General features: G+C 45.8%; 1 protein-coding gene across 4 annotated transcripts in view; it reads right to left on the bottom strand.

Annotated features, from left to right (window-relative positions):
- RAB11FIP4 (RAB11 family interacting protein 4) overlaps positions 1-22,366 on the bottom strand; it is a 215,125-nt gene that overhangs the window by 64,308 nt on the left and 128,451 nt on the right. The window contains exon 1 of one of the 4 annotated variants that reach the window (XM_050920718.1): positions 19,546-19,682. The exons of the other annotated variants lie outside the window; for them this stretch is intronic. The gene's annotated coding sequence lies outside the window, so the exon portion shown is untranslated. Of the gene's footprint in view, positions 1-19,545; positions 19,683-22,366 lie in introns of those variants that run through there. 4 annotated transcript variants of the gene reach the window in all.

Below are 22,366 nucleotides of genomic sequence, written 5' to 3'. Positions count from 1 at the left end.
TAGCGCTTGTGTTTAAAATACAAGCTCTGTTCTGTCAACAGTTAGTGGGAGAGTTTTTATCGCTATCAGTGTTTCAGCTCGTACGCAACATTCTTACACATCTTACCGATGAGAATCTCAAAAAGCAAAGCGAGTCACCTCTTAGTATATAATCTCCCATGAGGATTGCCTCAGCTCCTTGCATCCAATGAATATGGAGGACTGCTTTTATATACGGTATTCTCATTCCCTGTGGTGCATGGTAAATGAGGCAGTGCCAAGTCTATGATTCTTCTGTGCAGAAGTTTATTTTGTGCAAGAAAATGTGTCAAGTCAGACAAAACCAGAAAATGCCTTTAAAAGTCCTCCAAGCCATTATACCAATCCGGGCTCCGTTGTGCAAGGCACTATCCAGAGACTCAAAGACTGTCCCTCTCGCACAGAGCCTGAAAAATAGCCAGGCTTGGAAGGATTCGATTTCTACCAGTAAATGGTGGTAAACATTGATTTCATGCAAACTGACCAAAAAATATCCATCAGGAATCATTAAAATGGACAGCTAGGCAAAGTAAGAAAAATGCTGCCTGAGAACTTATTAGGATTTGATTTAAGGATATTTCATTTGTATATTTTGACATGTGATGTTGACAATTTGTGTTTTAATGACTATAAAGCTTTAATTTTTTGAATCTTGATATCTACTGTCATTAAGTAATTATTGTCTGGACCCTCCTTGATTTCCCATAACTGTGAAAATTCAAATAGATAAAAATAGGAAAAAGTGCCAAAAATAAACACCAATATTTCTGTTGAAATTATTAAAAAAAAGAAAATCGAATTCTGTCAAGCCTGAAAGTAGAAAAGACAAATAAAGCATGGGAAGGAAACACCAGTACAGAGTGTCTTGGATCCTCAGGGGTATTTAAGCGTCTAACTCCTGTTGAAATTAAAGGACAGTTAGGTTCATAAAGGTCGGGGAGGATCGGGGCCAAAGAGACTTGTCCAAGGCCATACAGCAGATCAGTGGCAAAGCCCATAATAAAAATCAGGTCTCGTGAGTCCTTGGCCAGTGCCTTAGGGAAAATGAAACCTAGCAAATGCCTTTCCAGAGAAAACCTTGCTAAATAAAATGCTGCTGCTTCTCTTAAAGCCTCTGCTAGTCGCTTTCTCTTTTGAGAACCCACAGTGAGGCTTTTAGGGTTGCAGAGACAGTCCAGACACCCAAGGAGGAACAACACCTTCCTATTAGTCCAGACCAATTAGATCCCTTATAAAACTGGGCCCCACACTCAGTTCTTGCTACCTCATCCCATTGCCAAAACACAAGATACAGTGACCAGAAGAGAGGAAGAACCCATCCTACAGGCTGGATTGTTGCTCTATCACAGCGATGAGATTCAGTACTTTACTACTGCTCGTTATGATGCGCTGACAACAAGACTGGAGCTGCACAAGATACTAAAAAAGTCCCTGTCCCAAAGAGGTCATGATCTGAAAGACAGTTGCTGAGAAGGCAAAACACACTATGAGACTTGAGGCAGAGAGTTAATTTAAGATTTAATTACTATGGGCCCAATTCAGCCAAGCACGGAAGGGTGTTTTTAAATATAAGCAGGTACTTAAATACATGGTTATCTTTAAACCATTGGCACTTATGTGCTTTGTTGAACTAGTGCCCATGGCCCAGATCCTCAAAGGTAATGATTTCAATGGGACTTAGACCCTAAATACCTTTGAGGATCTGTACCTATGTAGTTAACTTCCTTCATACCCAGTGTAACATGAGGGTGGCGAGGGAGTTTGACATGAGGTAGTGCAGAGTTAGTGACAGCATGGACGGACCGTCCTCTTCCCTGCGGATGGTTCTCCCCCTGCCCCCCGAATCACTTTTCTAAACGGAGCAACATTTTAATATTTGCCTTGGGCAGGCCTAGCTCGAGACAGACCCTCCTGGGACACGAAGAATCCACTCTCCCAGACTAGAAGAAATGAAAAGTAAAAACATTCCTGAGCATTGACTGCCTACTCACAACAACCTCATTATCACAGCTGTCAATCAACAGAGCAAGTCAGTCACTTTCATGAGGAATGATTGATAGGAGGTGCCCATCAGCAAAATGCATTAGTTGCCTGTGACAATACAAGAAGTGATGGCAGCTTTAATATTGCAGCAGATTCTTCTAAAACGGGATGCTCTTCTGGGCTCCTCACTGTAACATGCAAGAAGAGGATAAGCGAGTCAAGTGGAAAGAGAGGTTTGCAATCAATCTGTGTCACACTCCAGGGGTTGTGATGACCCTAAACTCTGCATGGGAATATCACTCTTAAGGAGGTGATTGTTTAACAACCAGATAAATGCACTGTCATCTGGATTTACGTGTCACAATGGTGATATCCTGTGACCAGTGGGAAAAATCCTAGGCCTTTCTATCTTGTAGATTTCCCAGTGCATAAATCTAGTATCCAGCGGCTAGTCCTATTTACAAGTGGCAATCCAAAAATCGAGTATTATTAATCACTCACGTTGTATGCAACCTCTCAATGCTGCATGATGTTGGTGTATATCTGCAATAACTTCACTGGGTGTGATTCTGATCTCATGCTAGCTTTACACTCCTGTAAATCCACTGACTTCAGTGGAGTTACTGCTGATTTACATTGGCTTAACCAACAGGAGAATCTGACCCAGGATTTACTGACCTGAACATTTAAGAGATTTGGAAGTCTAAGCTTCAGAAAAATTCTACAGTCATTTTCAAAGAATTGCTTGAAACATCTTTACAAATAAGGTAGAGATTGTCGCAAACCTCTCAAAAGTCCTGAACATTCAGTACTTGAGTCAGAAATGTTAACAGATGGATTTGGATGGTTCTTTAAAAAATATTAGCTATTAATAAGCATGGGAGTTTGCAATGAAAAATCGAATATATTTTTAGTCTATACTGGAATATTTAGCCACATCTAAACTGAGATTTTTGTCAAATTCTCTCTGGGACAAAAGAGGACTATATTCCAGTCATATTCACAGTATCCTTCTAAATACCCACTCATGCAATTAAAAACTCCCTAATACCTCTTATTTCAGTTTCAAGGTAAAACATTAACATTAAGCCTGATGACTGCATGAAAAATTTGTCTGAAATACACTTAACATTGATCCTTCTTGTTCTATGCCTCACCAAGTATCCATGATTTTGCCTCATCTCCCCTTTTAAACTTTCATTGGAGGAATGAAACAAAAGCCGTGTGGCTGATCTCCGGGGAGCTGTCTGTCCAGCTAATGCTTTTGCAAAGGGCTGAATTAAATTGTTTAGGCATTCTGTAACCTTAATTAAAATATGCACCAGAGCCTCCTACGGTGACTTCAGATTTCAGATTCCACTCTGAAGCATTTTTCTAATGCACACTGTTGGGATGCTAGAGAGCTGCATTCAAGAGTGCAGTTTCTCTGTCATAGCTACAGAACTTCATTTATAAATAAAAAAATTAAAAATCCAATATGATGCTGGCAAACCAGGTGCCAGCTCATGTCAAGGCCCAGGGCCTCACTGGACACTGACAAATGCATAGCTGGACACCAGCCTGGCTTACCTGTGGGTTAGTATAGTTACAATAAATATCTGAGTTGTAAGAACGTGTTTAGTGTCCGGACCTTATGACTAGTGTAGGACACTGCATGCAGTAATCTCAAGTATATCCTCTGTAGCCCATGGTATAAAGTTATACTGAGGGTACGTCTACACTATGGGATTATTCTGATTTTACATAAACCGGTTTTGTAAAACAGATTGTATAAAGTCGAGTGCATGCAGCCACACTAAGCACATTAATTCGGTGGTCTGCGTCCATGGTCCGAGGCTAGCGTCAATTTCTGGAGCATTGCACTGTGGGTAGCTATTCTGTAGCTATCCCATAGTTCCCGCAGTCTCCCCCGCCCCTTGGAATTCTGGGTTGAGATCCCAGTGCCTGATAGGGCAAAAATCATTGTGGCGGGTGGTTCTGGGTAAATGTCGTCACTCAATCCTTCCTCCGGGAAAGCAAGGTCAGACAATCATTTCGCGCCCTTTTTCCCTGGATTGCCCTGGCAGACGCCATAGCACGGCAACCATGGAGCCCGTTCAGCTTTTTTTTTACTATCACCGTATGTGTACTGGATGCCGCTGACAGAGGCAATACTCCAGCGCTACACAGCAGCATTCATTTGCCTTTGCATGACAGCAGAGATGGTTATCAGTCGTTCTGTACCGTCAGCTGTGCCATTGTAAATTGGCAATGAGATGATGGTTATCTGTCATTCTGTACCATCTGCTGCTGTCATGAGTGCCGCTGGCTGAGGTCGGTCAGGGGCGTAAAGACAAAAATGGGAATGACTCCCCGAGTCAATCTCTCCTTTATGGTATCTAAAAATAGAGTCAGTCCTGTCTAGAATATGGGGCAAGTGTACTAGAGAACCAGTGTATCAGAGAGCACAGCCACTCCGTGTCAGATCCCGCAGAAATGATGAGCTGCATGCCATTCTAGGGGGTGTCCCTGCAACAACCCCACCCGTTGCTTCCCTCCTCCCCAAATCTTCCTGGGCTACTGTGGCAGTGTCCCCCCATTTGTGTGATGAAGTAATAAAGAATGCAGGAATAAGAAACACTGACTTGTTAGTGAGATAAAATGAGGGGGAGGCAGCCTCCAGCTGCTATGACAGTCCAGGCAGGACATTAAGCGGTGCGGGGGAGAGGAGCCCAGCATCCCGCTGCTATGATAGTCCAGGCAGTACAGAATCTTTTCTTTACACATGAAAGGGAGGAGCCTGATGGAGCTCAGCTCCCAGTTGCTATGATGAGGACGGTTACCAGCCATTCTGTACCATCTACTGGGAATGACCGGGAATCATTCCTATTTTTACCCAGGCACTCCCGGCCGGCCTCACCTGAGGCCAGCCAAGAGCACTCAGAGGCTCATGACCAGGACGACTGTACCGTCTGCCACCGGGGAGAGGAGGAGAGAGGATGCTACTGTTTACTGCTGCAGCACCGTGTCTACCAGCAGCATGCAGTAGAGATAGGGTGACATATAAAAAAGTCAAGAATGATTTTTTCCCCCTTTTCTATCACGGAGGGGGAGGAGTGGTAAATTGACGAGATAGACCCTGAACCACCCCGGACAATGTGTTTGACCCTACAGGCATTGGGAGCTCAGCCAAGAATGCAAATGATTTTTGGAGACTGCGGGGACTGTGGGATAGCTAGAGTCCTCGGTACCCCCTCCCTCCCTCCATGAGCATCCATTTGATTCTTTGGCTTTCTGTTACGCATGTTACGCAGCACTGTGCTGTGGACTCTGTACCATAGCCTGGAGATTTTTTTCAAATGCTTTGGCATTTCGTCTTCTGGAACGGAGCTGTGATAGAACAGATTTGTCTCCCCATACAGCGATCAGATCCAGTATCTCCCGTACAGTCCATGCTGGAGCTCTTTTTGGATTTGGGACTGCATCGCCACCCGTGCTGATCAGAGCTCCACGCTGGACAAACAGGAAATGAAATTCAAAAGTTCGCGGGGCTTTTCCTGTCTACCTGGTGGCTGCATCCAAGTCCAGATTGCTGTCCAGAGCGGTCACAGTGGAACACTGTGGGATACCACCCGGAGGCCAATACCGTCGATTTGCAGCCACACTAACCCTAATCCGATATGGTAATACCGATTTTAGCACTACACCTCTCGTTGGGGAGGAGTACAGAAACCAATTTAAAGAGCTATAAAGGGCCTCGTTGTGTGGACGGGTACAGCGTTAAATCGGTTTAACACTGCTAAAATCGGTTTAAACGAGTAGTGTAGACCAGGCCAAAGTGTTTGTATGAGTAAACCTCTATAACTGTGTAACTTACCAAACAGGAAGAGAAGCACTAATTAAGATAAAAAGCTTGCCTTGCATACAAGACGGCCCATTGAAAGCAAATGAGGCATTGTGTATAGGGTTGACAACTTTCTAGAACCCTGTTGCCACGCCCTCAGCCCTGCCCCTTCTCCGAGGCCCTGGCTCACTCACTCCATCTCCTCTCCCTCAGTCGTTTACTCTCCCCCACTCTCGCTCATTTTCACTGGGCTGGGACAGGGAGTTGGGGTGCAGGAGGAGGTTAAGGCTCTGGCTGGGGGTGTGGGCTCTGGGGTGGGGCTGTGGATGAAGGATTTGGGGTGCTGGACGGGGCTCCAGGCTGTGGGTTGGGGTATAGGGGGTGAGGGTTCCAGCTGGAGGTGTGGGCTCGGGGTGGGGCTGTGGATGAGGGATTTGGGGTGCTGGAGGGGGCTCCAGGCTGTGGGTTGGGGTATAGGGGGTGAGGGTTCCAGCTGGGGGTGTGGGCTCTGGGGTGGGGCTAGGGATGAAGGGTTTGGGGTGAAGGCTGAGGGGTTCGGAGGGCAAGAGGGGGCTCAGGATTGGGGCAGGGGTTGGGGCATGGGTGGAAGAGAGGGGTGCAAGCTTCAGGCGCCGCCCCTGCAGCTCCCATTGGTCACCGTTCCTGGCCAATGGGAGCTGTAAAGTGGTGCTTGGGGCAGGGGCAGGGCACAGAGCCCTTTGGCTGCCCCTATGCCTAGGACCCTGAGGGGGGGACATGTCGCTGCTTCCGTCTGTGACTCCATGGTAAGACTGTTATAATGCTTTAGGAGTTCACACTTGCTACTGGCTTGGTGAAATCTAATTATAGAACATAGCACCAGTTTGGGGTTTCTGCCCTGCTTTTTGACTGTCTGCCCTAAGACTGGCATTCACGGTTGTGACCCGCTCCAGACAGCGTGTCATCCAACAGCATACTTTATTAGTGGAACACGAGAAATTGTGCCACTGGGGTCTAAATGCTCAGAGACTGATTTCCATGGCACTCCAGGGTTACTGAGAGCATTTACTGATTTTCCCCCCAAAAAAGGTCCAAGAATAGCCACTATCAAGCAGTATAATGAGAATTCTTAATACAGTATTGGAGTTAATTATTATTTATTATTTGAAGCCTAGTCATGGACCCGGGCCCCATTGTGTTAGGTGCTGTACAAACACAGATCAAATAGACAGTCCCTGACCCCAGGAGTTTACAATCTAAGACTATGGACCAGAATCTGGTTTCATTTACACTGGTGTAAATCCACAGTAATGCCATGGAGAACAGAACTGGGCCATAAAAATTAAAACAAACAGGAAACTCGCACATCTTTAGTACAAATGATTCTTCTGAAGTAAATTTCCTGTGGTTAAACATGGGAACTATACAGGGTTAACTGCGGCACTGCATCAGGAGAGCTGGTTTGAGGGTTAGTCCTGTCTCAGGCTTCAGGAACCGGGGAGAGTGGACTGGGAGAATGGCAGCCACGCACAGCACAAAGAAAGAAAAAATATTCTGGCTAAGGTCATAGGCAAAGCCCTCATTCAGGGGCTGCTCTAGACATTTCGCCGCCCCAAGCACAGCGTCATGCCGCAGGGGGCGCTCTGCTGCTTGCTGGTCCCGCGGCTCCGGTGGACCTCCTGCAGGCGTCCCTGCGGAGGGTCCACTGGTCCCACAGCTTCGCTGGAGCCGCAGGACCAGCGGACCCTCCGCAGGCATGCCTGCGGGAGGTCCACTGGAGCCACGGGACCAGCGGACCCTCTGCAGGCATGTCATCGAAGACACCCTGCCTGCCGCCCTTCCGGAGATCGGCAGAGCGCCCCCCACGGCATGCCGCCCAAGCATGCGCTTGGTGTGCTGGGGCCTGGAGCCGCCCCTGCCCTCACTGAAAAGCTCCATGAGATCTTTAATGTCCAGACAGCAGAGAAATCCAGAGCAGAACCCCACCAAACTGGTGCTCCACTGACACTGGTGACAGGAAGGAGGAGACAGATAGACCTCAATGTTTCTACCTTTGACCATTGAAGGCTTGAGCTGACTATGCCATGGTTTGGACCTGTGGTTCCAAGGAATCCAAACAGTTCAAGCCTGCTGCTTCGGCCCATCGTGCCATCTCTTGCATGTATTCTTAATGATTCCAGTGGAATGTTGTGGTAAGTGCAAACCCCGGTAACTCCTCAATAAATGTCAATTGATTACAGATGGGCCTGGTGTCTGTATTTAATTGGCACTGGGCAGGATTTTGTATATCTGCAGTTCATAGGTTCCCTATGGTGTGCTAGTTTCTATGTATCACGCAGGTTTCTTATTCTAAGAAAAGCTTGTTCTTTTATCCATACATTGACACAGAATTTCCATCAAAAAAGTTGCAGGCAACAGCTGCAAGACCCTGCCAGAGCTTTGACAGCACTGGATGTCAATTTTAAAAGCCCCACAGCACTCCCTGCATGATGAGGTTTTTTGGCTAAAAAGCATGATCTGGAAATCTTCTTTTGTTGCTTTAAGGAGACAGTGTAGATTAGACCTGCAGAAGACACTTGTCTTGTCTAGAAATGGATTTAAGGTGCAATAACCTGTGTTGGGCAGCTAACGTGGTTTAACCGGGCACACAGCCTTTAACAGGGGCTAAGTTGGTTAACCAGCTGTTTTTTCCATGTAAAGTGAAGCCGGTTTGGCAGTGAACTCAGAACTAGGAAGCAGTCAGTCCTCAAGGTATCAGATCATAAACAGAGACAGCAATGGGTAAAGACAGACATTCAGTACTACTCACTATTCTACCCTTTAATAACTTTGCAGGAACAACCAATGAAGAAAACTATTTTGTTTTTCACCACCAAGGTCATGTACTTGAAATTCTGGGAGACAGCAGGAGGTTTCTGCACTGCATGCTTAATCCTCCATGCCCACAACTCTTGAGGCTGGAACTTTGGCTGTATCAACAGACACACACAAAGCTAGGTTACAGTTTTACAGCAATTCATTGACGTTATTTACATTTTGACTCAGCGGGCACCAGCATTCAACGCTGCTGACAAAGGTACTAATGTAGGGCCAAAAGGGGAGGAGGGTGCAGTCTGTGCTGTCATTTTGGACAAGGGCCAGGCCACTCAGCCCGTTGAGGGATGAAGCATTAAAGCACACGTGCTCAAATACCTTGCTGAAGCAGGGACCTGCTGAATAGAGATGGACGTACATATATGTTCAAGTGTTTTGCTGAGTGGTGACCTAAGAGTCTAGCTCCAGAGAGGGGAGAGTCATCAAATTCTGTGATATAAGGTGACTGTACATGCTGATGAAGTTGCAAATATTTTAGATGTGTAGGAGATAAGCACCTGCTGTAGGCTGGGTGTAAAAGCCCCCAGAGGAGCAGCCGTTACGTCATCTAAGCTAAACGGAATGTAGGTCAAAGTAAGACAGGTGATATCCGGAAGTAATGTTTGTCCAGTGTTGTGCCTGGGCACTGAACCTGGGATTATCTCGGTTTGCAAATACCGCCAGAGAAGGCAAAGCTACATTTCTACCAGGCTGTCAACAGGACTTTGCACCTTTTCTTAATCACTCCACAACCCATACCTAACTTCTCACCTAAGAAGCTCTTCTACACAAACAGCTGACCAAACTCATGGAATTGCACGTGACAGAAGTTTTGCAAACGGTAGTCAGTAACTGCGAGCCTTCAGGGGAGCTGTTTGTCGTCCCTGAGGAAAATCTGGGGGAACGGGGCAGGGATGCTTTCATGACAACTCACAGGTGCCAAACTTTACTATAATACTTTGCAGTTTAAAAGGGCCATCCAAAGCACTGTACAAACATCAACCCGTTTAACTTCACAACACCCTTCTGACTTTAGAGAGAATCGTTACTGTCATTTCTCTGCTGGTGAAACTGAGGCACAGCGCAGTTCAGTGACTTGTTCATACTCACACAAGAAGACTGTAGCAGAGCTTGGTCTAGAATCCAGATTTCTGGATGCCTAGTCCTGTATTTTAGCTTCCAAAAACAACTTTTCCCCCTTTTCTTCCTATTGAGTTGGTGTTTGCTGTTTAGACTCATGTGACAGCTGCCATCTTGACTGACACCCTGAGGTTTGAGATACAGCTCCCAGCTACTGAGCCTGCCTCACAGACCCATCTGCTCGGTGGACTGGACACAGATGGGGACGTGCAACATGGCTGGCAGTGGTGGGTAACACTCACACAGAGCATCTTTCACCCACGTCTTTGATTAAGTGCTACGCCATGGTGGTTCTTGAACGATCACCCATATTGGCCAAGAAAGGATTTTCCCCACAATGCACTGGCAAAAAACCATGTGTGTTTCCCCTCCTCTCCTAATACCTTCTTAAGGAGCACTGAGCAGGGATCAGCTCTTTAGATAAGGTATCAGAGATGATTAATTTCCTGCTATTGAATGGAGGGTGGATTTGATGAATCTCAGACTCCGGCACTCAGACCAAACAACTGACATATGGGCAGTGATCTGAAGCGACTGAGCACAGCAGTTATTGGGAGCATGGCCAATGGGGGTGTGGCAGGAGGAAAACCCAGATCAATTGTCTTTCCTCCCCAAATGACGTTAGCTTTTTATTATTAAATCATGGCTAACATCAAGGCCTAAATTTTTCTCAGAGCTTGAAGAATATACATTATGGAGCTTCTCAGCTGAAACCAATTTTCATCTCACTGTATGTGGTTTCCTGGAAAAGCCACTGTTCTTTGGATTGCCAATGTGCACTTAACTAAAGCAAGCTGGTTTCCAGATATGTGAATCCCACCGAACAAACTGACGAGCTTTAGCATTCCCACCAGGGCCTGATCAAAAAGCCCCCTGAAGTCAAGGGGAATCCTTCTTTTGACTTCAGTGGACCTTGGATTTGGCCCTAAGGTCCAGAGCCTCAAAGATATTAGGCACCCAACTCATGTTGAATAGTATCTTCGCTCCCTAAGTAGCCCCTTTGGGGCTTACATTCTCACGCTAACCACAGCTGCTGCCCGTATCTGGTGACCAGGGCTGACCTTATGATTTGCAACCCTTTGAGCTTCCAGCGGGTAACTGGAGTGAGATTCTGAATTTGGTCCTGTCCAGTGATAGGTGGGAGGGTATTCCAGGGGGATGACCCCTTTTTATCATTCTTCCACTAAACTCAAGGGATGATGGAATCATTTCCCTGTTTCGATGGAGTTGCCCCCTGCAACCTCCTGGATGTAGCTAATCCTGGCCAGAGATGACTTTTATCCTGTCAAGTATTTCTGAAGGGTATTCTGATGCATTTTTAAATGTATATAATAGCACTCAGGTACCACGGGATGGTGGATGCCTTAGAAATATGTATAATAATTTCGCTAATAGCATTTGCATGCACAATTACCCATATCGCATGCACAAATGCAGAATGTGGGATCTGTAAATATTGTGGATACAGCTTAGGAGGAAGTTTTAAAAATTGGTCCAGAGACTGATATCAAAGCTTATGCAGCTTACTGGACTCATGAGGGTTCATTCAACAGGAGAGTCTCCATTCATTCCAGAGAGGAAACGTCCCTTGCTTTATTTCAGACACAGGGGAGAATACAGTGAAGGCCTTGAGGCCTAACATTTAGACCTCATTTCAAGCCAACTCCATTTATGCCACTGCCAGCTTTGCTGAACTCCCCTGCTGCCCTGCACATATGTCTTCCACACTTTGTCACCGTTCCCACACTTTAAATTGTTTCTGTTTCACATGCGGGTGATCAAAGCTTAAGAGAAACCACTGAAAAGGCTTTGCCAGATCACAGTAATACGGTAGGTGGTCCCTCCTAAAGCAACCGCACTTCCTACAATTAGACAAGAGGAAATGGAAGGAAATAATTGTAAAGTCTATATAAAGCAACTGCTGTCGATTCTCCATGCCGACTGTAGGGTCATGCTCCCTTTCTCGATGCTTGGTACAAAACTTAGGCTAGACAAGGACGCAGACTACTAGCAAAGAAGGGAATACTTTACTGTCAGTCCCTAATACCTGGGGTCCTGCTGTCACTCAGGGACAGATTGGGTCTATTACATACAGGCCCACTTTGGAGGCAGTGGGAGAAATACACTGCCTCAGCGGGCACTATGAAGGGCTCATGAGTGGGCCAACCTCTTAGGCTTGTTCAGTATATGCCCCTCTTCATACCTGGTGAGATGTGCAGGCTGTTGCAGACCAGGGCAGGGCCATGGTCTCACCTTCTACCCCCTTTTAGAGTGACATGCTCCAGGGCACTAGAAAGAAGCAGTTACTGTGCTCAGGAGAATGGAGATGGTAAAAATTGAGACTGATCAATCCCAGTGCAGGGGGTGTGAGTACCCTTCCTCATCTGTACCAGCACAAGGGACAGCTTTCTACCAAAACTCCTCTTTCTACCTCATTGTCTGCTAGGAAGTGTTCTCTTCACACCATGTCTGCTATCCCCACTGCATCCAGTCATGATGCTCACTACCGCCTGCTCCAGGCCACACTTCTCAGTGTCCTTAGGTTGCAGCCTCGTCCTTCAGCCCTTGGCTTCAATGAGTACAGGATGCAGGACTAGGGTCCTTAATTAGGCCCTTCTCCTGGACAGCACAATGCACATAACTCAGCGGGCCAAATTCATCAGTGGAGTTACACTGGGGATGCATTTGGCCTGTTGCCTCCAAGCTCTGTAACAAAATACAGTGTTTGCTAGGATCCTCCTCCACAACTAGGGGTGTCCACGTAGCATTAGTCATATCAACTCACAACGCACATTGTGCCTGAAGGGCAAATATAATTTGTACCCTAGTAGTTAGCAGGAGAAGAGAAGAAGGCAGTGGGGTAGGAAGGCAGAGGGAACCTGAACGGCATGATTGTTCCTCTGCTACGATGGCAGCTTCTGATGCAAATACAGCGTAAACCTGGCTTGAAATGAGTGTCTCCTTTGTTCATCCTGAGACAGTCAGAACGCAAATGGGATGCAATGAGCTGGTTTTGCCTCACTTAGGGTGAAATTCACACTTGTGCAGGGGGCCAGGGCAAGAGCTGAAAGCTTGAGACCGAAGGGATGCAGAGACAATAGGCCTTGTGCTGGCTTTCTGCACAGGAGTGATGTCCACCATTAGGGCCTGATCCTGCCATTGCTGCAGTGTAGGTTAACACTCCCATTTACTTCAGTGGTGCAGGATCAAGCCCCAACAGCCAGATCCTAAGTTTTCACTCAGACCCTCCTCGGGGAAACTGCCACTGAAGTCAATGGGAGTTTAGATGAGGGATTTTAGATGATTTTAGACTGCTTGGGCATTTGGCCAGAAAGCAGGACATTGTAGATTTCAGAGCCTCCCAAGTGGTCTCCACAGATTAGCCAAATCCCTGTATTTCTCCCTCAGCCACCAGGACCACTGTAGTTTATGCAGGAGTTACAAAACAGGCTTGCTTTGGCCCTTCTCTCTATTTCTGCAATGGGCTGTCATGCTGGATGAGTCAGAGGAGAATCAGGCCACGGGGCTCTTCATTTCTAGATATTACCGCCCTTTCTCCTTTAGGTTCCTCTAGGCCAGAGTCTGCCATTCCCAGCTGATGGGAACTCACTCCCCGTGGAAAGTGAACCGCATGCTGCTCCGATTAAAGATTTCACTTCAGCAGCTTCACATCAGTTTCAGGTCTGAAAGAGTCTGTTTAATCAGCTGGTAATCTGACACTTTCTCATGTAAAGATCTGGGGTCTGCTCCTGCTGATCTTGGTGCTTCCACAGGAACAGAGTGGGCCTCTGATGGACTGCGGAATCACTAAGGATGTGGCAACTAATTAAAAAACAGGATGGCTGTTATTTCTAGCGGAGTTCAACATTATGCAGAACCTCTGGAATGGCACCAGTGTTGCAAGCTGACCAAAGCTCAAAATAAGGGCTGATCCTACAATCCTTGACTTGCTCAAACTCCCATTGTGTTTAATAGGAGTTTTGGCTAATTAAGGAGGGAGGGTTAAATTTCTATTTTTTTTTTTAAAAGAACCTCACAAAATATGAACCAAACATGAGTCCAAGGTGAAATTCACCCCTATGCAAAGCCTTGGCATAAGGCCTACGGACCACTGATGTTTCGAGGATTTCTGTGGCATATAAGTGGGTGGCCCCTCTGGATGGGGCTGATCAGCTCCCTCCTCTCAACTTGCCTTGCTCCACTTTCTGGGCTTGCTTTGATTTTCTCATTCATTTTTCATTTCTCTGGGGGCTTTAAATTCTCCACAGAGCCACAGGTTTAGCAAGTTACAGAGAAAAATAAAATAAAAAAGCAAGGTAGCTCCCCAGTTGCCCAAGGAGATTTCTCAAGTTGCGGAGTGCCACAGAGCACCCTGGCCTGTGCTTCTGATCCCTGCGTACCATGCTTAACACTTATCCCCTCATGATTAAAGCTAGGAACTCACTTATGCATTGTAGCAGCTGGATGCTTTGATACCATGCCTGCCGCTAAGATCAAACACCACAGGTCAGCATCTTGTTGAACAAATCCAAAGCCCAGCCTGCCCTGTCATTTGTACACAGCTGATCCAAAAATAAATAAAACAAACAAGTATCAGAGGGGTAGCCGTGTTAGTCTGGATCTGTAAAAGCAGCAAAGAATCCTGTGGCACCTTATAGACTAACAGACGTTTTGGAGCATGAGCTTTCGTGGGTGAATACCCACTTCGTCAGATGCATGTAGTGGAAATTTCCAGGGGCAGGTATATATATGCAGGCAAGCTAGAGATAATGAGGTAGTTCAATCACGGAGGATGAGGCCCTGTTCTAGCAGTTGAGGTGTGAAAACCAAGGGAGGAGAAACTGGTTTTGTAGTTGGCAAGCCATTCACAGTCTTTGTTTAATCCTGAGCTGATGGTGTCAAATTTGCAGATGAACTGAAGCTCAGCAGTTTCTCTTTGAAGTCTGGTCCTGAAGTTTTTTTGCTGCAGGATGGCCACCTTAAGGTCTGCTATAGTGTGGCCAGGGAGGTTGAAGTGTTCTCCTACAGGTTTTTGTATATTGCCATTCCTAATATCTGATTTGTGTCCATTTATCCTTTTTCGTAACGACTGTCCAGTTTGGCCGATGTACATAGCAGAGGGGCATTGCTGGCATATGCTGTGGGCAAGGACAGGCAACCTGCCAACCTGAAACATATTCTCACCAGCAACTGCACACTGCACCATACTAACTCTAGCTCAGGAACCAATCCATGCAACAAACCTCGATGCCAACTCTGCCCACATATCTACACCAGCGACACCATCACAGGACCCAACCAGATCAGCCACACCATCACCGGTTCATTCACCTGCACCTCCACCAATGTAATATACGCCATCTCCACACCGGGGGGGGGGAAATCGATCTTAGATACGCAACTTCAGCTACATGAATAACGTAGCTGAAGTCGAATATCTAAGATCGGATTATTCACCCGTCCAGACGGCGCGGGATCGATGTTCGCGGCTCTCTGTGTCGATTCCGGAACTCCGTTGGGGTTGATGGAGTTCCGGAATCGATATAAGCGCGCTCGGGGATCGATATATCGCGTCTAGATTAGACGCGATATATCGATCCCCGAGCAATCGATTTTAACCTGCCGATACGGCGGGTAGTCTGGACGTACCCTCAGAAAGGATTCTGGCTTCAGGTGACGAACAATAGCAGCAGCTTTTAGAATGCTGAGCCACAGAATCCTCATCTCCCGCACATATTCCTGCTAATGAACAGCTAGGAAAGGCAGAATCAGAAAAGCAGAATTCTCTCTAAGTACAGTGTTTCTCTGGGATCTCCCTGAGGAGTCAGTAGCAGCTTGCTATGGAGCTAACATTTCTTTGACAACCTCAACCACGTGAATAAGTAATATTTCAGTGTTCAAAACCAACAAGAGAACCATATATCAGCAAAGCCAGAGAAGCAGAACAAGTGACTTGAGTAACAAAAACAGCTCCTGAAAAACCTCCTGAAAGGTTTTCAGTCTGAAACAATCAGTGACCTAATTAGGTGGCACTCTCGCTGGAGAATAGGAGGAAGAAAAGAAGAAAGGAAGAAAGACAGCAGGGTAGGAAGAGAGAGGCCTAAATATTCAGCAGACTGGTCCAAGCTGGAGCTGACCAAGGGGGGATGCTTTATTTCAGAAGCATGAGCATGTTCACTGAGGCATGACGTTAACAACAGAAAGTCAGAGGTGCCGAGTGCCTTGTGCACATTCTTCTCGGAGAGCCCTTTTAAATATTAAAGGGAAGGGGGAAAAATAAAAATGAAACACTAAAGCAGCCTACAGTTAGTACATGCTTGAAACAAACAAGCCAGCACCCCCCATCCCCCCGCCACCTCCCTTTTTGCTAAAGAGGCATCATGTTATTCCCTAAACAGACTTGCAGGAAGCTGAGATTTGGAACAATTGTGCCCGGATGGAAGAGGGAGGCAGTTTATTCTTCTGAGGGTTTTCCAGAGCTAGTCACTATTAATCACCACAGGGGGACAATTCATCAGTGACCAACATCTATCAGCCATAAACAACACAGTTTACATCTACAGATTACTTGGGTTAAACTTCATATACCCCGCCAATGGGAAATGGATCATGGCCACTGAGCTGTTCTGCAGCCTTCCAGGCTGCTCCTTGGATTGAGAATTGTAATTGACTTGAGGTGTGAGCATGCTGGACTTGATGGAGGACATAAGGCAAGTTGGGCTGTTAGAGAAGTTGCCCCCAGGGAATGACAAAAAGTGGAAGATGATAAACATGCAATAGGTTTGTGCTCCTTGAGTCTGTGTGCTAGTTGCCGGCTGTCAGCCTGTCTCATGGGAGTTGTCCTCTGCCGGTTGACATTCAGATGAGAGTCCTGTGGATGCTGGTGCCAAGCAACTCAGCAGGATGGCTCAAAAGAACAATTTTAACTTGGGTGTTAAGAAAAAAAGGAAACCTTGCCTAAGTGCCCATCCTAAAAGCCACTGACATCAAAGGACAGAGTCCCAGGGACTGAAGGTTTTGGATCAGGCCCTAACAGCATGAGAATAAGTGGGCAGTGGAAGTTTGCCTGTTGGAGTAGCTAGAGGAAATGCAGAGGCACTCAAATGGACGCGAGATAAGGCTATGAAGAGCAGAGCACAGAACTCTTTCTCCTTGATGAGAGCTTGGATCAGAAGGCCCAGATGGTCCCATCTCATACAATCATCTGTGTGTGTCACTCAAGGAATCCCCCTGAACTAGGGATACAGAACTCAGCTCACTACTTACGGGAACAAATTAAAACAGCTGTTATTAGGCAAAGGTGTTCTGCGCTCTGTTTAAAAAAGAAAGGGCCCAGTCCTCAGCTGCTATACACAGGCCCAGCACAACTGCCTTCACTGGAGCTGTGCAGACTTACACCAGCGAAACACCGGGCCCAAAATGGCATCAACAGTGGACATGTGTGTGGTCAGTTTGTGTCCTTGTCACCTCTTGACGGGAAAGATTATAGAGTGCTCGGTACTGGGAATACACAACTCTGCAAAGGGGCCATCCACAGAAGGCATCACTAATCAATGGGTCTCATTTCCTTGTGCTCTAGCAGTTATTCAGGGACTATAGATCCCAGCAGGCACTACAGATCCATTAGACCAGTAACAAAAAAAGCCAGAGTCTGAGCCAGCAATATCTCTATCCCCTTTTATAACCTTCTACTAGAATCAGAGGTTTATTCTTCTCTGGATTCATGTGCATAAGTCTCTTTAATACAAATGGGAAAGATGACCTACCCCTCTCTCCTCCTTCCCCTGCCCAAAAGGCATTTTAAGACCTACAGATCAAAGTGCCAGGCTGCACCAATACAGCGAGTCCCAACTTCACTCTCTTCTAATGCAATGTTGGACACAGCCTAATGGCCGGATTCTGACTCCCTTAATCACACTCAATAGTCTTTCACCGGGCGAGTAACTCCATTTATTCCAACACGTCTAGTTGCAGAATAAAGTATGATTCACCATGCGTAAGGGTGGCATTAAATGGCCCCCGCACATCAGAGAATCCAAAGTAAATAGACTTGTCTTTCAGAGAGCTGAATGAGCATAATCCCATATGAAACCCGAGCAACACTCTCTTTCTGCCTTGTGGCACAGCTGCCCCGATAAGGAGGCAGTTTTGGGCAACCGAACTGTAAAAGAACCACAGCACATACAACACAAATCACCGACTGATAATGCTAATGCATTCAGTGTTCAAATGGAGTGCGATTAACTCGCCGATGGAAGCTAGTGGGCACAGATCGTTACTATGTCTTCGCTTCAAATACCCAGTTTAACATCAATACATGTCAGATACAAGTATATTACTTTACAGAATATGCCATGCGTGCTCCACGTGTCTCATGCATGCATCGTTTAAAATTAGCACTAATTACAACTAATAGTTTGTATTATCGCAGCAGCTGGAGATCCCAACAGAACTCAGGTCCCCATTTTACTAGGCACTGTAAAGACCTATAGTAAGAAACAGTCTGTAGATCAGAAAATCTCTATAGACAGGACAGACAAATGGTGGGAGAAAGGATGTGTTATACTTACTGTGCAGATAGAGGACTGAGGCATAGAGATTAGATGCCCTGCTCGTGATCACAGAGGAAGGCTGTGGCAGAGCCAGGAATTAAACCCAGATCTCCTGAATCTTAGCCCAGATCCTAAGCTATGCTAGCACCCTTCCACTCTTTTCCGTGAGCAGGGGCAGCTCCAGGCACCAGCACGCCAAGCTGGGAGGGGGGTGGCTCCAGGCACCGGGGGCAGCAAGCCACAGGGGGAGCTCTGCCGGTTGCTGCGAGGGCAGTAGGCAGGTTGCCTTCGGCGGCATGCCTGCGGAGGGTCCACTGGTCCCGCGGCTTTGGCGGATCTCCCGCAGGCATGCCGAGGAATCCACGGGACCGGGGACCTCCTGCAGGCAAGCCGCTGAAGGCAGCCTGCCTGCCGCGCTTGGGGCAGCAAAATACCTAGAGCTGCCCCTGTCTGTGAGTACTATACATCGCTTACATTAAAACAATCACTTTTTACTCTATGAAAAGGGTTAGAAAAGCAAAGAATGTAGAAAATCATTGAAGTTTTCAGAGATTGCTGTGTATATCCTGTTTCCTCATTATTTTACGGTCAGAAAACATGAACACTTTTGCTATAAAATAAACACCCCCCTAAATCAGTATCCCAGATTCATAACACACTTCTTTATTATGCCTTCCATATTTGGCACACATGCAATGGAAATGTCTCATTGGCTGTCTCAGTGCTAAGCCACCCTGTTGCTTCAGAAGTACAAGGAGCAGATTCTTCACAAGCAACTCACAAAGGGAGTTCAAAACTTCACGGAGATTGTTCAGGTCCCAATCACGCTTATGCTGAAACGCTTTGATGGAGGTGGCACTGAATCTACAATGCAACTAGCTCCATTTTCTTTGAAAGGGAAAGGTTGACAAACTCTGTGTGTGTGTGTTGGAGGAGAGAACAGAGAGAAAGAGAGACAGATCTGCGCTTTTTGTTGTAGAAAGGTTTTTTGTAAGATTCATCCATTTCAGTCTGGGTGGTTCTGCAAAGCTCACACACAGATAAACACTGAAAACCATGCTTCTTGTGTTTAAATCATCACACACAGCACTGATTTAAAGTAGACCTGATCTACAATTTATACAAACACAACACAACAGAGTTTCTGGGGAAGAAAATATGCCCCATCTTAACTTAAACCTTAAAAGTTGCACTTACCTAGTAAAGAATGCACAGGGTTCTTTAATGAACTGCAAATTCCCTGAAAGGTGTCGTCCTTCTTATTAGCAGATAAGTTTTCTTTCTTGGCTAACAACAAATAGGGTCTGAAATCTGACCTGGGACATGCTCTGTATCTATCTGTGCTGATGAGGGCTCTCAACTGTGCATTGTTGCCAAGAAACCAAGGGCAGAATCTAAGTGTTCAGATTCTTAGCCTGGTCAAGGCATTCTTAATCAAATGCCCTTTCGAACAGGACGACAGGATGAGTTCTAAACCTCAGAAAAGGTATCACATGGAGAGTTATCAACTGGGTAACTTTCTTTGATTCAGGTAAAGCAAACTCGTGCATTGCTTTTGCCAGTTTGAAGCATTTATGCAGCGCTTTTTCTCTGGAATTATATCATGGTCTCCACTTTCTGTTCTTCAGTGTTTACATATGAAACAAGTGGATTTTATCTATGTACCCTCTATCCATCACTGCTTAGGGATAGATCACAAAGGTGGTGGTATCAGGGTCTGAATCCACATTAGGTTTCATGGCTCAGGTCTGAGATAGAATCAGGTCTAGGCTAAGAATCAACGGTGCCAACATTTCATGAGCTGTTCTTATTTGTTGCATCACAGTTTCTGAAGGTTGGTGCATTTCCAGCACTGGAAAGAGAAATCATCTGTTTTGCCATAAGGTAGTTAACATTCAGCCAACAGCCTGTAGCAGTGTAAGCTCCCCACTGGTGCACATGCCATTAGGCAAATGAGGCACACAGTTCAGACCTAGCTAATCCAGGGGCTCAACAGAAACACATTTTTCATGCAGCTGACTTGTATTTCACTGATCTTCCAGGGTGCTGATGGGGAAAGTTGCTTCAAAATACTTCAACAACAGTGGATGCTTGGCTTTTATCAGTGCTGCAGAGAGTTTCATTTATATGCATATCAGCAAATAATATTCCATAGTGAAGCCTTTGCTTATAGTCCCAATTAGCTATGTACATCAGTGTCTGCTGAAACTCACCCTTACTGGCCAAATGATGTGGATAGAGGAGGCTTGAACACCTGAATCTTGTCTATGCTAGGAAAAGTAAGATCTATAATTCACCAGGTGTGCAGCTTACCCCATAATAGCAATGGTGGGGACACAAGGGTTAAAGGGTAGAGAGGGATCACTCATTTTTACCACCCTATTATTTAGATCTGCTCCGAACAGGTTATGACATGATGGTAAACATATCCAAGCCTACACTACAGCCTCCGATGTTGCTACTGCTTGTAGAGTTACCACAATGGTGAATTACGGGTCTTAATTTTGCCAGTGAAGGTGTTGCCCAGAAACTGGACGGAGGCAGGTCATCAAACACAAACACATTTATTTGGGCATAAGCTTTCGTGGGCTAAAACCCACTTCATCAGATGCTTGCCTTCAGAGTGGTAAATTCTCAGAATGGAGAGGGGTAACTAGTGGTGTTCCCCAAGGGTCAGTCCTAGGATCAATCCTATTCAACTTATTCATAAATGATCTGGAGAAAGGGGTAAACAGTGAGGTGGCAAAGTTTGCAGATGATACTAAACTGCTCAAGATAGTTAAGACCAAATCAGACTGTGAAGAACTTCAAAAAGACCTCACAAAACTAAGTGATTGGGCAACAAAATGGCAAATGAAATTTAATGTGGATAAATGTAAACTGGAAAAAATAACCCCATCTATACATATAATACGATGGGGGCTAATTTAGCTACAACAAACCAGGAAAAAGATCTCGGAGCCATCATGGATAGTTCTCTGAAGATGTCCACGCAGTGTGGAGAGACAGTCAAAAAAGCAAACAGGGTGTTAGGAATCATTAAAAAGGGGATAGAGAATAAGAAGGAGAATATCTTATTGACCTTTTATAAATCGATGGTACGCCCACATCTTGAATACTGCGTACAGATGTGGTCTTCTCATCTCAAAAAAGATACACTGGCACTAGAAAAGGTTCAGAGAAGGGCAACTAAAATGATTAGGGGTTTGGAACGGGTCCCATATGAGGAGAGATTAAAGAGGCTAGGACTTTTCAGCTTGGAAAAGAGGAGACTAAGGGGGGATATGATAGAGGTATATAAAATCATGAGTGATGAGAAGTAGATAAGGAACAGTTATTTACTTATTCCCATAATACAAGAACTAGGGGTCACCAAATGAAATTAATGGGCAGCAGGTTTAAAACAAATAAAAGGAAGTTCTTCTTCACACAGCGCACAGCCAACTTGTGGAACTCCTTACCTGAGGAGGTTGTGAAGGCTAGGACTATAACAGCGTTTAAAAGAGAACTGGATAAATTCATGGAGGTTAAGTCCATTAATGGCTATTAGCCAGGATGGGTAAGGAATGGTGTCCCTAGACTCTGTTTGTCAGAGGGTGGAGATGGATGGCAGGAGAGAGATCACTTGATCATTACCTGTTAGGTTCACTCCCTCTGGGGAACCAGGCATTGGCCACTGTCGATAGACAGGATACTGGGCTAGATGGACCTTTGGTCTGACCCAGTATGGCTGTTCTCATGTTCTTATGGTAGCTGTGTCAGTCTGTATCACCAAAAAGAATGAGGAGTACTTGTGCCACCTTAGAGACTAACAAATTTATTTGGGCATAAGCTTTTGTGGGCTAAAACTCACAGCCCACGAAAGCTTATACCCAAATAAATTAGTTAGTCTCTAAGGTGCCACAAGTACTCCTTGTTCTTTTTGCTGATACAGACTAACAGGGCTACCACTCCGAAACATTTCACAGATTAGTGTTTTCATGGCAGATATTCATCTGATTCTCTTGTTAGTGCTAGA

The sequence above is a fragment of the Gopherus flavomarginatus genome, chromosome 12, assembly GCF_025201925.1.
Source record: "Gopherus flavomarginatus isolate rGopFla2 chromosome 12, rGopFla2.mat.asm, whole genome shotgun sequence".
NCBI lineage: Eukaryota > Metazoa > Chordata > Testudines > Testudinidae > Gopherus > Gopherus flavomarginatus.
This window is presented reverse-complemented; position numbering and strand designations above follow the sequence as displayed.